Consider the following 13,697-nt stretch of genomic DNA (forward strand, 5'->3'; position numbering starts at 1 on the left):
TCGGAAAAGAATTAACAGAATAAAAAAAATGGTTTGATTTAAATAAATTAACTTTAAATTTAAACAAAACTAAATTTCAAATTTTTGGAAATCGTGCTGTTAACAGGGACAGAAAATTAATAATAAAAGACACTAACGTAGAACAAGTGAATGAAGTCAAACTTCTTGGAATTATTATACAAAATAAACTTAGCTGGAAACCTCATATAAACCATATTAAAGCAAAGATCACTAGAAATTATTTCTAAAGTCAAATTGTTTCTAAATGAAAAGAATTTATATCTTTTGTATTGTTCTCTGGTTCTTTCCTACATGACCTATGGCTTAGAGGTGTGTGGAAATACATATAAAACTAATCTTAAATCGATCTTTATGATTAAACAAAGAGCGATCAGAATAGTTCATAAAGCTGCCCATAGAGAACACACAAACCAGCTTTTTATTAACCTGAACGCTTTAAAACTGAAGGACATGGTCGACTTTAAAACTTCACAATTTATGTAAAACATTAAGAATAATAAATTACCAGCTCAAATTCAGGGATTGTTTAAAAAAGAGACTGTTTATAATTTTAGAGGGGGTGAAATGTTCATAAAACCTCATGTGAGAACAAATGTAAAGCAGCTTGTATTTCTGTTGTTGGGGTTAATGTTTGGAGTAAGTTGGACCCAGAACTACAAGACTGCCCAACATTAATTCAGTTTAAAAAATGTTTAAGAAAAAAATGATACAATCCTGTGTTGAAATGGAAGACTTTCTAGTTAAAAATGAAATGATAATGTATATTGTTTGCATCCTGTGGAATGTGATTTTGAGTTAGTATTGTGATATAAATTGTACAAGTAGTAAAAGTATTATATGAGATGTGATCTATAGCATAGGAAACTATACTTCTGTTAAGTTAATGTAATGTGGGTGAGTTAAATAAGCTTAGGCTTCTCCCCACTCCTTTTCAGACACTTATGGTGTTTTTTTTTAATGTATTTTTTATTTACCTATTTTTTTGTTTTATTTTTTTGTTTACTCATATTTTGCTTATTCATTATTACTATTTCCTATGTTTAAGATGTCTGAATAAAGTGTTTTTCATCATCATCATATAGCCGAGCTCTTACTTCTGTCATGCTGTCTGGCTGTTCTCCATCACTTCATGTTCCTCCACCCATGCTCCGCTTTTTACTAATATTCAGGCTGTGACAATAAAAGAAAAGATACTTGCTCTACATCTAACCATGGTTCATCAGACCACTAGGTTTAAGCCATTTGGAGATACATTGCAGCTTCTTAGCTAAGAAAACATGATTAAAGTTAGGTAGGTCCAATCCACCTCTATCTTTAGTCTGCTGTAAAGTTTTTAGACTGATACGTGATGGCTTGTTTTTCCATAGAAATTTAGATATATGTGAGTCCAGTGACTTAAACCAGCTGGAGGATGGTTTAGTGGGTATCACTGAAAACAGGTAGTTTACTTTAGGTAGAACAATCATTTTAATGGTGGCAACCCTCCCCATGAGTGATATGGGTAAGCGCCTCCATCGTGAGAGATCATCCTCTATTATTTTAAGTAGCTGGACACAATTTAGCTTTGTTAGTTCTGATGACCTGGGGAAAATGTTTATGACTAAATATCTAATGTTTTCAGATTGTAATGTAGTATTGGGTGTGTTTTGTAGGTCACAGTTACTGGGCATAACAATAGTCTTAGACCAGTTAATAGAGAAGTCAGGTATTGATGAGAATGTGTTAATAAGTGTGATTGTCTGGGGGAGAGATGTCGGTGAGTTCTGCAGGAAAAGTAATACATCCTCAACATAAAGACTTATCTTATGTTCTATATTTTTTGGCATGGATTCATTTAATCTCTTTATTTTGTCTTATGGCAGCAGCTAGGGGTTCAATAAAAATAGCAAAGAGTGATGGAGAAAGCAGGCAGTCCTGCCTGATTCCTGAGAAGTTTGATCATTGGTCTTCACACATGCATTTGGGTTGTTATATAATATTTTTATCCATTCTATGAAAAATAGATTGGAAATAATTACTTAAATGTGTCATTAAATAATTAAAATAATAATTAAATACACAAATGTGTTATTAAATGTATTGTTAATTAATTAAAAGTGACACAATGAATTAATTAAATATATCATTAAATAATTACTTAAATGTGACTGCAAGTTTAGAAGTAGTACTCCACCACTTCTCTGGTACCAGGGCACAACAAGCAGAACACACACAGGGACGGGAGGGGCTGGAGGTTCACATGCCAGCTGCAGTTCTGGAGCACCAAGTAGAAGTTCTGTTTAGAGCTTCCATAATCAAATCCGTTGCTTCTCCCAGCAGCTCCTTCACCTCGCTCACTGCCCAAAATTCTGTGGTCGTTAATAAAAGTTTGTTCTATGGGTTTCTTTAATAGAGTCTCTAAACCAACATAGAGGAATAACGCCACACAGTGTATTAGAAAGTGTTCACTAGCTCTGCACAGTCACTCTGTGGTCAATATTTTGGTCAAAAAGTGACGAAATATGTCCAATAACATCAATAAATTCTGAGCTTCCCTCACTACATGCTCTGGGTTAGCCCCGCCCACTGAGTTTGATGGGCTAGGTCAGGGGTGGCTAACGTCGGTCCTCAAGAGCCACAATCCTGCATGTTTTCCATGCATCCCTGCACCAACACACCTGACTCAAATTAAATGGATCCAACAAAGGATCTGCACAATGACTCATTAGTATAAGTCAGGTGTGTCGGTGCAGGGATACATGGAAAACCTGCAGGATTGTGGCTCTCGAGGACCGACGTTGGCCACCCCTGGGCTAGGTTGACAGATAAAATAAATTCATGATGCTCTGCAACACAGGACCATGAAATAATTAATTAAATAATGGAAATAATTATATATGTCTCCTCCCTGAGCCGCCACCTTATCATGGAGGAGGAGTTGGTGTGTCCTGACGATCCTAGCGGCTATGTTGTCGGGGGCTCATGCCCCTGGTAGGGTCACCCATGGCAAAACAGGTTGTCTAGGGGAACGGACCAGACAAAGTGCGGCTTCAAATCACCCCAATGATGATGAGAAATCAAGGACCAAGGTTTCCCTTGCCCAGACGTGGGTCACCGGGGCCCCCCTCTGAAGCCAGGCCTGGAGGTGGGGCATGGAGGTGAGCGCCTGGTGGCCGGGCCTTTGCCCATGGGGCTCGGTCAGGCTCAGCCCGAAAGGGTGACAAGGCCTCTTCTCCCGTGGGCTCACCACCTGCAGGAGGTGGCCCATAGGAGTCGGGTTGCAGTGTGAGCTGGACGGCTGCCAGAGGTGGGGACCCTGGCGGTCTGGTGGAATGTCACCTCTCTGGCGGAGAAGGGGCCTGAGCTGGTGCGCAAACGTTAAACGGTTCTGGCTAGATATAGTTGGACCTCAGCTTGACGCACGGTTTCTCCCGGTGAGAGGCGCCGAGCAGGTGTGTGCATGCTCATTGCCCCCCAACTTGACGCCTGTATGTTGGGGTTTACCCTGGTTGACGAAAGGGTAGCCTCCATCCACCTTCGGGTGGGGGGACGGGTCCTGACTGTTGTTTGCTTAACTTCCATTTAAGCATTTTTGAAGCCTTGTGAGCCATAAGCCCCTTTCTGACTGTAGAACCTTTTGCAGTTCCTATAAGCCTTTTCAGGAACAGGCCGTTTTTCGCGCATTCGGACATAAAGGAAGTAGGGGCCAAAGCCCTCAGTTCCTATAACCATTTTAGCTCCTGCTCCGAGGCAGGGTCTTTTCAGGGTTCTATAGGAACCTTCATGACGTAGGTGTTTCGTGACTGGTAGCTACGTAGCCCCTTGCCAGATTTCCGCATCTTGTGTACCCGCCACATTTAATAATCACGGTTGCACATACGGACAAAAACAACAACAGAGCATGTGATAAATGGACCGACGAGGAGGTCGAAGCTCTTCTGACTGTCTACGCCACAGAGGATTTTCAGAGAGGTTTTGAAGGTTCGCAGCAGAATATAAAAATATTCCTGACGATCGGCTCTCAGTCAGAGAACGTGGGGATAAGGTGAAATCGGTAAATTCGACAGCTTGGACCACCGACATGCCAACACAGGCAAAGCCGCAGCAAATGACTCCTGCGTGCAGAGGCGATCATCCACAGTGAAAACATCTTCAGAGGAGTTTGAAGGTTATAAACAGGACAAGAAGCATTAAGCTTCTGTAATAGACTTATGAGTTGTTATCAGATACCACCCAGATAGCTGAGGCTGATCTACTTGACCTGTTTTCCATCTTTTTTGTATATAATATGGTTCTGATCCATGTTTACTTTATCAGAGGAGCCAAACAGCATCCTGCTCCTGCTGCCACCAGCAGCCCTTGCCGCATCGATCAGGTAAAGAAAGTAGATTTAATGCACATAAAAATCTCTGCTCTTGATTTAATGGAGATAACAAAGTTAAATGTAAACATGTATGCTCATGGGACTGATGGAGCCACACAGAACTGATTGTAACAGCAGACTCAGTCATTTCAACTGGACTTAAACTTTTTTTTTAATGTTTAATTCCAGTTTAAATGACTGCTATTACAACTTGTGTACTTCTGGACAATTGAGAATTTTACACTATATATTATAATGAAAAGTTGGCTTTATTAGCATCCTTCATGTTTATAACTATCTGTCTCCACCCTGTTTTTTCCATGAAATAGGAAAAGGGCCGACACTCTTCTGGCTGTGCAGGACAGCAGAGGCAAAGCCATCCACACTTCAAAATCCTGAAGTCTTTCAAGAACAGACACAAAGGAGGCAGAAGAGCAAGCAGCTTGACAGGTGGAGGTGAAACCAGCGGAGATCTGTGATGGAGGGTCTCTGGGTGTACAGGACAGGATGGCAGGAAAAGCCAGTGTGATATGCATAATCATATACACACATGTAAATAGTTATTTTTGCACTGCTGTATTCACTATAAAAAAATAAATGACTTTGTAAAGAGTCTGAAGTATTCAGTTTGTGTCTGTTAGATGTGCTTTGGCCACATCTATAAAATATTAGCTAATAAAAATATTGAGTAGTTATTAACTTATCACAGCTATGAAATATTAAATAATCCATCTTTGGTCGCTACATTTTAAGTCTTATCCCTGAATGTAAATTATATTAGTTTATCAACTTCATAATATGCTCCATATCACAGAACAAAGTTTATCATGTTTAACCAAGATCTGGCACAAATTACACACCTGTAAACATTTCACCACTTTTTTCTATTTTTTTACCTTCATATACGCTAAATCTGTGTGACTATGTCCTCATAATTCTAAACCATATCTCAGTCACAACCAACCCTTCAGTGATGGATTACTCCTCCACCTTTCTGCTGATGATTCCATAAAACACACAAAGCTTAATAGCAGATGATGAGATCTTTATTTTGCACATAACACACACACACACAAAAAGATGCATTTTCTATGGAACATTTTCTCTTTAAATGTGTACATCATGTATACATGTATGTTCTGTTGAAGGCACAGCTGGAAGGCAGGAGGTAAAGCATCCAGGCTGTTCTCCATCTCCTTCAGTATCTGCAGCAGGTGGTTGTGTCCATCCTTTCCAGTGCAGCTTCAGGCGGCCACAGATGTATTGAAACGTCTCCCTGGACATACAGAAATTCTCTATCCACTGCTCATCGGTAACATTGAGAACAACCTTTTTCAACTAGTTATCAGCTTTGCACCGGACCAGCTGGACGGTGAGGAGTGTTAAATGAGCTGAAACAGAACACGAGTTACAATAAACCCGCCGTCTGAAATATTTAGTTATTGTGATCTGCTCAACACAGACAGTAGAAAATCGTCTGAAATGTTTACTCAGACGACACGTATACAATCAGCGCATGTTTAATAAATTAAACTTACACGTCGTCTCCTTTGTCTGCAGCGTTATTTCCTGCCGCTGGATTCTTCATCTTCTGACTTTCAGGAGTCTTCCAGCCTCGACGTGAGACGCCTGGTTGTATCGTCCATCAGTAACATCTCCATCAAGCAGAGCATGAACACTACGATCTCTTTGTTCTCCATATTAGCTTGCCGGTGTTACTTTGAGCTGTTTTGTTTTTCACGGGTTTTGTTTTCTTGTTATGTGGCGCTAAAGTCACACGTCACTGTCGCAGATATATACATCAAATCGGTCCCGTTACCGCCCCCAACTCATGTGGGAATGCAACATGAAACAGTTCCCCTGGAGAAGGACCGTTCATAGAACTAGGACAGTTATTAGAACTGCGTTCTTAGAACTTCTCTGTCCGAATGCGCCTATTATGTCACGTCTTGGCAGCGTGGCCCCGATAAAGAGCACCACCTGCGGGTTCTTTTTGGACCAGGGGGGAGCAGAGTTAAAAAGCCACAATAAAAGTAAAAAGGTATTAAAACAGTTTATTAATCTAAAAAAGTGCGCCATCTCCCAGACTCCAAAATGTTCACGTCTTGGGCCTTCAAGTTTTCCATAGAGTGTCCAGGCATGTAGCTTCTGGCAGCGTTCTGGGTGGGATCTTGCCGGCACTTCTTCTGTGTCCACTCGCCTCTTCTTCTTCATAGGGCCTAGCCTAGGGCGTTTATTCAGTTTCAAAAGTAGCGCGCTTGAAAAACCGACCGTAGCGTGTTACGTCAGCTGATTATTGCCGCCACCTGACTCCAATCCTTGGTGCAAACCTCCGCTCTTGGTGCCTGCATGGGATTGGTTGGAATGGACACACCGCCGCCTTCTCCGTTCCTATTGGAACCTGTTGGACCAATCACAGCTCCTGAAGGCGCCCTCCAGGAAATAAAGCCTGAAGTCCCAGTTCATTCGGGGAGCAACTGTTGACACAGGCAGTCTGCTCCCGGCCTTCGGAATTATGGTGTTGGTGTCCTAGTGAATCTGTGTCTTTTGGATTGGTGGCTAGTGTTGTTGTATAGCTAGGCTGTAGGCTTGTGTTTGTCTTGGATTATTTAATGTGATAGAGTAAGAGTTTTGATTGTTGTGATACCCTTGGATATGTATATAAACCTCAAGCCCTTTTGGCTTCGCTTTCTGTTGTTGTTACACCTCGTTTTGATTGAGTTTCAGTTAGTCAGTGTTAAAACTAGTATATGCTGGGCTAGATACTCCCGTTACACGCATTTCCTTTTTAGTTTATTGGAGCTGCTTCCTCACGGTTATTAGCTTAGTAAGCCAGTTTATTTTCACCTGTAATAACTTTGATTTTGGTTTCAACTGGCTGGTTTTGATTTAAGAGTGGTTTTGTTTTGTTCATTTGTTTGAGCGGCTTCATTAACCCCAGCATTCGTTAACTGCCACCAGCTGACTTTGTTCTTCCTGTTCCGTTTTCAACAATAAATGTACCTACTTTCCTTTTAATACCTGGCCAACGTCTCTTTTGTTACGCCCTTCCTCATACCCCTGACCCTGGGTCGTAACAGTGTGCATGAAAACAAAGCACGGGCAAGGCGATCACCGCACGGTCGGTTTTCAAGCGCGTTACTTTTGGAACTGAATAAATGCCATACTAGCCCACCAACGACCTGGGAAGAAAAGGAGACACACACAGTAGTCCTGGTTCTCTGGGGGATGCCCCCACGCTTTTGTGGTCCCGCCTGGTCGCCCACCTTGCGGCCTCAGACACCGAATCCGGGTCATCCTCCCTCGTTCCCAGCCACGTCCTCTCCGTCACTTCCGCTCTCCGCCACCTTGCGGACCCGACTGCCTCGCAGCCTCGGCTGCCACCTCCACTCCAGTCCCGATCCTCTGTCTGTGTCTCTCTCCCCCTCTCTTCCCGTTCTGTCACTGCAGGTTGCCCACACCTGTCTCTCGTTGTGCTAATTAAAAGGGCTGATTGGCTTCCAGAGGGTGACAATAAAACCATAAAAACCAAGGTCTCAAACCAGTAAAACATGCGATAAAAAACAATAAATTAAAACATGCAGTTAAAGAAAATAAATAAACCATATCTTAATAAATCACACACCCTCCGTGGCCCCGTCACAATTAGACCAGATGACAGTGTTTCTAATGTGTCTAGTAGAACAAAAAGACGTAGTACAGTAGTAAGCAAGTCAGCTTCGTCCACAACATCATCAGCTCGATTAAAGGCTGAAGCTGAGACAGCCGCGCTTTTGGCTCATCAGAGACTGCTGCTTCTTCTTCTTCTTTTTTTTTTTTTTGGCAGGTGGCACCTACCAATCAGGTGCATTACTACCACCTACTATGCTGGAGTGTGGGTCTGAGCGGATAAGACAAAAAAAAAAAAAAAGACTAGATTCTAGTAATTAATCCTGTTTCCTTTAGGAAACATAACAAGTACTTCCATGGCTCACCCCTTAGTATAGATGATAGCTGGAGATCTGTGATGCCAGCTTTCTGGAAACTTGCATGGAATTTAATTCTTTCTGCTGAATATTTTGGACACTGACATAACACATGTTGAACTGTCTCTTCTTCACCACAACTTTCACACAAACCCAACGGGTGTTTGCCTATTAAGTTTAATGTTTTATATAAGCCAGTGTGTCCAATTCTGAGTCTAGTGATGACCTGTTCTTTCCTCGCGCTGCCCCCTGCTGGTCTCATTGTGCCCACCTTCCCCTGGATTGAATGTAAGTGTCTGCCAGTCCTTTCTTCATCCCATTTCTTTTGCCATTCCTGCAAGATGTGTCTCTTGATTATAGATTTAGTTTCTGTTTTACTGAGTGCTATCATCAGAGACTGCTGAAAGAACAGCATGCTTTAGAGGAGCAGCAGGGGCAGCTGAGGAGAATGAAGGAGGAGCTAGATCTGGACATGGAACTGGCTGCTTCTATGGCTAAAGTGAGTGTGTTAAAGGCCTCGGAAGGTTCTTGTGTGTCTCATGTTTCTGCAGATGGGATGAACAGCTATCTGAAAAGAGGAAAGAGAACACAGTTGAATGCTAATGCTGCAACATTTGTGCCTGAGTTTAACAAGCAACCGTTGACTGCAGAGACTGTAGATGATGTACTTCCTCTCAGTTACAAAGATAAATAACAACGTTGGGCTTCCTGCTGTTGTGACTGGGGCCGGTCTGCCTATAACATCAAATGGTGCTTTACATCAAACAGCTACACATAGTTCTCCTGACTCTCTGTATCTGCATTAGAGAGCAACACAGATCAACATTTCCTCACGGTTCTGGAAAAGCAGAATGAAATAACATCTTTATTGGTTGAACAACAGTCGCTTTTTCTTTTACCTAAACGAGATCTACAGGTTTTTGATGGTGATCCCCTGCAATACCAAACATTCATGAGAGCTTTTGAACATAACATCGAAAGAAGAACTCAAAACCAGAAGGATTGTTTGTATTACCTTTGAGCAGTATATGAAGGATCAACCCAGAGATTTAGTCCGAAGTTGTCAACATTTGCCTCTTTCTCAGGGATATTCAAAAGCAAAGTCACTACTTCAACAGCATTTTGGGGACCCATTCAAAATAGCTCCTGCCTACATGGATAAAGTGCTTTCCTGGCCAATGGTTAAGGCAGAAGACATCAAAACTTTGCAAGCCTACAGTTATGTGTAACAGGAATGTCGCAGTTCCATAGGAAATTCTTTGAGTGACTTGAACATGCCATCAAATATGCAAACCATTATAAAAAAGCTTCCTTATAAGTTGCGGGATCAGTGGAGAAGCACGGCTTGTGATATTCAGGAGAAGTTGGGCCGTAGAGTCACTTTCAGGATATTGTGGAGTTTGTAGAAAGACAAGTTAAGATAGCAAGCGACCCTCTTTTTGGAGATATCCAAGATGAACCTGAAATGAGGGGAAAAGAGCTGAAAATGGTCAAGTCTCAAATTGGTTCAAAACCTAGAAGCAGTAGTTTTGCCACAACTGTAACATCTGTTCAGAAGCAAGTGGAACCTGTGAATAAAGGAGAGAAGAACTCATTAGTTTGTTTGTTTTGTGGAGCTGGTGATTCTTTGAACATTTTGCCTTCTTTTGGATAAAAGGACACAAGAAAAGAAGATATCTTTTTTGAAGAAGAATGGGATGTGTTTTGGTTGTCCGTGCACTGGGCACAGGAGTAAAGATTGCAGAAAATGTCTGATGTGTAGAGTATGCAAGTTTAAACACCCAACATTGTTGCATGTCGACTGCAAAAAAAAAAAGAGTTCAACACAGGTAATAATAATGGTAAAGTGTGGTACATACCTCATCACGGGGTCTACCATCCAAGAAAGAAAAAACTCCTAGTAGTTTTTGACTGTGGAGCCACTTTTCGAGGCTCCGTCAAGGTCCAGATCTTACAAGTTTGCTGGTTGGAGTCCTTGCTAGATTCCGCAAAGAAGCAGTGGCGCTTATGGCAGATATCGAGGCTATGTTTCATCAGGTCAAGGTGCCAGCTGATAACTCAGACTTGTTGAGATTCCTGTGGTGCCTGAAGGAGATTGTAGTCAAGAGCTGGTGGAGTACAGAACGGTGGTACATCTGTTTGGTGCTACATCCTCTCCTAGCTGCACCTGTTTTGCCTTGAAGAAATGTGCTGAAGACAATAGAGAGCACTTCAGTTCTGTGGCTGTCAACACTGTTATGTACAACTTTTATGTTGATGATTGGAAGCAGAAGGGCAATAAAGATCCTTGGACATGTTCCATATGGACATGAACTTTGAACTTTACCTTGTTTGGATGTTTATTTACAAGAACTAATAGACTCTATTGGACTGGTTTGACACAGTCTAATTTGAAGGACAATTGGTGATGGTTTTCATTGTTGGTTTGTGTATGTCTCCTACAAGGTAATGGCGGTGGTGAAATTATTTTGGTGAAATAATTTGGGGCCGGAATGTAGGAGCCAAATGTCGGGTTATTTATTTTCCCGTATAATGTATGTGAGCACAGCGTGGTGACATCACCGGTGATTGTGGGTGGCACTGTGGGTGTGTTATCTTCATTAATGGGTACGCTCACCTGTGTCGGGTTTGGGGCCTGAATCATGGAGGCAGGGTGAGCTTGGGGAGAAATTTTTATTAACCGTCATTTTTATTATCATCGTCACTGTCATTGTATATACCATTAACATCAACTAAATGCACTGTTTTATATATCCTTGCATATCTGGAACATCATCAATCAAAGTAAGTGCATGCTTCATGGAATTGTTGTGACATGGATGTGAAGCAATAAAGCATCGTGACAAGTGAACTGGTTTAGCGTGACGCGTTTTTGATACAATCCTCAAATCTTAGCCTGCAGCGGCGTTTGGGTGAGATTTGAAGCCGCAATACCAGGATTACACACCCACGTTAACTGTTACAGTGAGGGAACATCTGGAAAGTTCCCTCTCCTCTTCCTCCAGATGTTACGGTGAGGGAACGTCCTCCATGATGCTGGAAAGTTTGGTCCAGAGTGAGACCTCTGTCACAGTTAACAGGATCTACGGCAGGACGCCTTCATGACACTAAGAGTCTAAAACAAACAACAACAAGATGCTGGAGTCCAAAACACACAGCTGATCAACATGTGGCATCACACTGACTCCACTCTGACATCACTGATCACTACTGATCAATACTACGTCTGCAGGCTGGAACAAGTCCTCTCTTCATCCATCGTCCATCAGATCCTTCACTGATACTTTCTCTCTGATCCAAAGTCAGATTGGATCAATAATCAAAGATCAGACTGATTGATCAGCCATCTGCTTCTGTTCCTGATGTCCTCTGATCCTGGACCTGAACTCTCCCTGCAGAGGAGACAGAAGACAGTCAGACAAGAAAACAGACAAACAAACAAACGAACAAACGAACAAACAAACAAACAAACAAACAAACAAACAAACAAACAAACAAACCTTTGACTTTGAGCTGAACTCTTTTATATCTGAGGAAACCTCCTTCCCTCTTCACTCCACATCTGTACCGTCCACTGTCTTCATGTTTGGGATGTTCCAGAGTCAGACTGAGGTCACCAGTTTTTAGAGGATCTTGATTCATCTTAGTTCTGCTTCTGTAGACCTGATCCTGGTCTTCAGGTTGATCAGAATCGTTCTGGCACACGTGTACCAACACTCCTGGTTTAGGTTCCAAGCGCCACCACTCTACTTTAGCATCTCCAGGCAGGTCAGGTGTAGTTTTGAAGGGCAGCAGGACAGACTCTGCCCCCTCCTCCACCTCCACCTGACAGTCTGAGAGAAGAAGAAAATCAGCTGATCAGCTTATTGATGAGTGATCAGAAAGTGGGAGTCAAACCATTCATTCATTTGTTCATTCATTCATTCATTCATTCATTCATTCATTCATTCTCTGAACCGCTTATTCCATTACGGGTCGCGGGTTGGCTGGAGCCTATCCCAGCATTAACAGGTGAAAGGCAGAGTACACCCTGGACAGGTCACCAGTCCATCGCAGGGCCAACGCATAGGGGACAAACAACCATTTGCACTCGCACACACTCTTCGTGAGAATGTAGAGTAGTCAATTAACCTAACATGCATGTCTTTGGATGGTGGGAGGAAGCTGGAAAACCCGGAGAGAGCCCACGCATACACGGGGAGAACATGCAAACTCCACACAGAAAGGCCACCGCCCTCAAGGTTCAAGAGTGGAAAGCAGGTAGGTGTCGCTGGTGGCAGGTAAGTGACGCTAATGCTGTAGGTGACGTAGTTCCGGGGGGAGACGGCAGATTCAAACTAGGCGCGCCCCAAACATTTCTACTTTCATTTGATTGTATTTTGTGCCAACTTAATCAAAATATTCTTTAAAGTAGGACTATAGTGTCTTTAAAAGGTACACTCTGGAGCACAGCGGGGAGGATTTGGCCAGCCTGACAGATTTTATAGATCGTTGTTACGACAGAATCGTCATGGGGAAACCAAACAACACCTCCACGCCCTCCACTTCATCCAAGTCCAAGAGACAGCGAAATGAGGATTCACCTGGAGCTATTTCACCAACGGGGAACGACTCAACAGATGTTCTGATCTCCATAGATAAGAAACTCAGTAGTTTTGATGCGCGTTTGAGTTTGGTAGAAATTCTCCACAAGGAGTTCCAGGCGCTACGTGAATCATTAGAATTCAGCCAGAAGCAGGTGGAAAGTCTGGCTGCAGAAAATGCCGGTCTCAGAGAGACGGTAAAATCCCTCACCGAGGGCTTGACCCGTCTCTCAGATGAAAATAAGAAGATTAAGGAAACGGTGATCGATCTGCAGGCGCGGAGCATGAGAGAGAACCTGGTATTTGCAGGGATTCCAGAGCAGACGGAGGAGGACCCCGAGACCACGGTGAAAAACTTCATCAAAACCCACCTGAAGCTCCCGGAGGAAACGGTGAAAAACATCTCCTTTCACAGAGTCCATCAGCTCGGCGGGAGGAAACCCGGGTCCAGCAGACCAAGACCCATCGTAGCGAAGTTCGTCAGCTTCAAACAGAAGGAGCAGGTGAAGAACCAGGGCCGCGAACTGAAGGGGACCAACTTCGGAGTAAACGACCAATATCCGAGAGAGATTCTGGACCGACGGAGAGTCCTGTTTCCCATCAGAAGGAAATCTATGGCTAATGGCGCTCGCGCTGTCATCGCGGTGGATAAACTGTTTATTAATGGACAACTGTACCGCGACCCGGACATCACTCCGTGGCTCTTCTGATCCCAGGTGCTGTAAGTCAATCTCTCCAAATGATCACTCTTAACTCGCCATTATAGATCACTGACACTAGAACACA

The 13,697-nt window shown here is 42.9% G+C and overlaps 1 protein-coding gene and 1 long non-coding RNA gene across 2 annotated transcripts in view; one reads left to right on the forward strand and one right to left on the reverse strand.

Annotated features, from left to right (window-relative positions):
- LOC121640415 overlaps positions 1-13,697 on the forward strand; it is a 601,409-nt gene that overhangs the window by 250,810 nt on the left and 336,902 nt on the right. The gene's annotated exons all lie outside the window — the stretch shown is intronic.
- LOC121640579 lies at positions 11,502-11,905 on the reverse strand. The gene is made up of 2 exons (XR_006010512.1): positions 11,829-11,905; positions 11,502-11,720 (listed from the first exon to the last, which is right to left on the reverse strand). It is a non-coding gene; the product is annotated as an uncharacterized LOC121640579 (long non-coding RNA).

This window comes from Melanotaenia boesemani, chromosome 5 (assembly GCF_017639745.1).
Source record: "Melanotaenia boesemani isolate fMelBoe1 chromosome 5, fMelBoe1.pri, whole genome shotgun sequence".
Classification (NCBI taxonomy): domain Eukaryota; kingdom Metazoa; phylum Chordata; class Actinopteri; order Atheriniformes; family Melanotaeniidae; genus Melanotaenia; species Melanotaenia boesemani.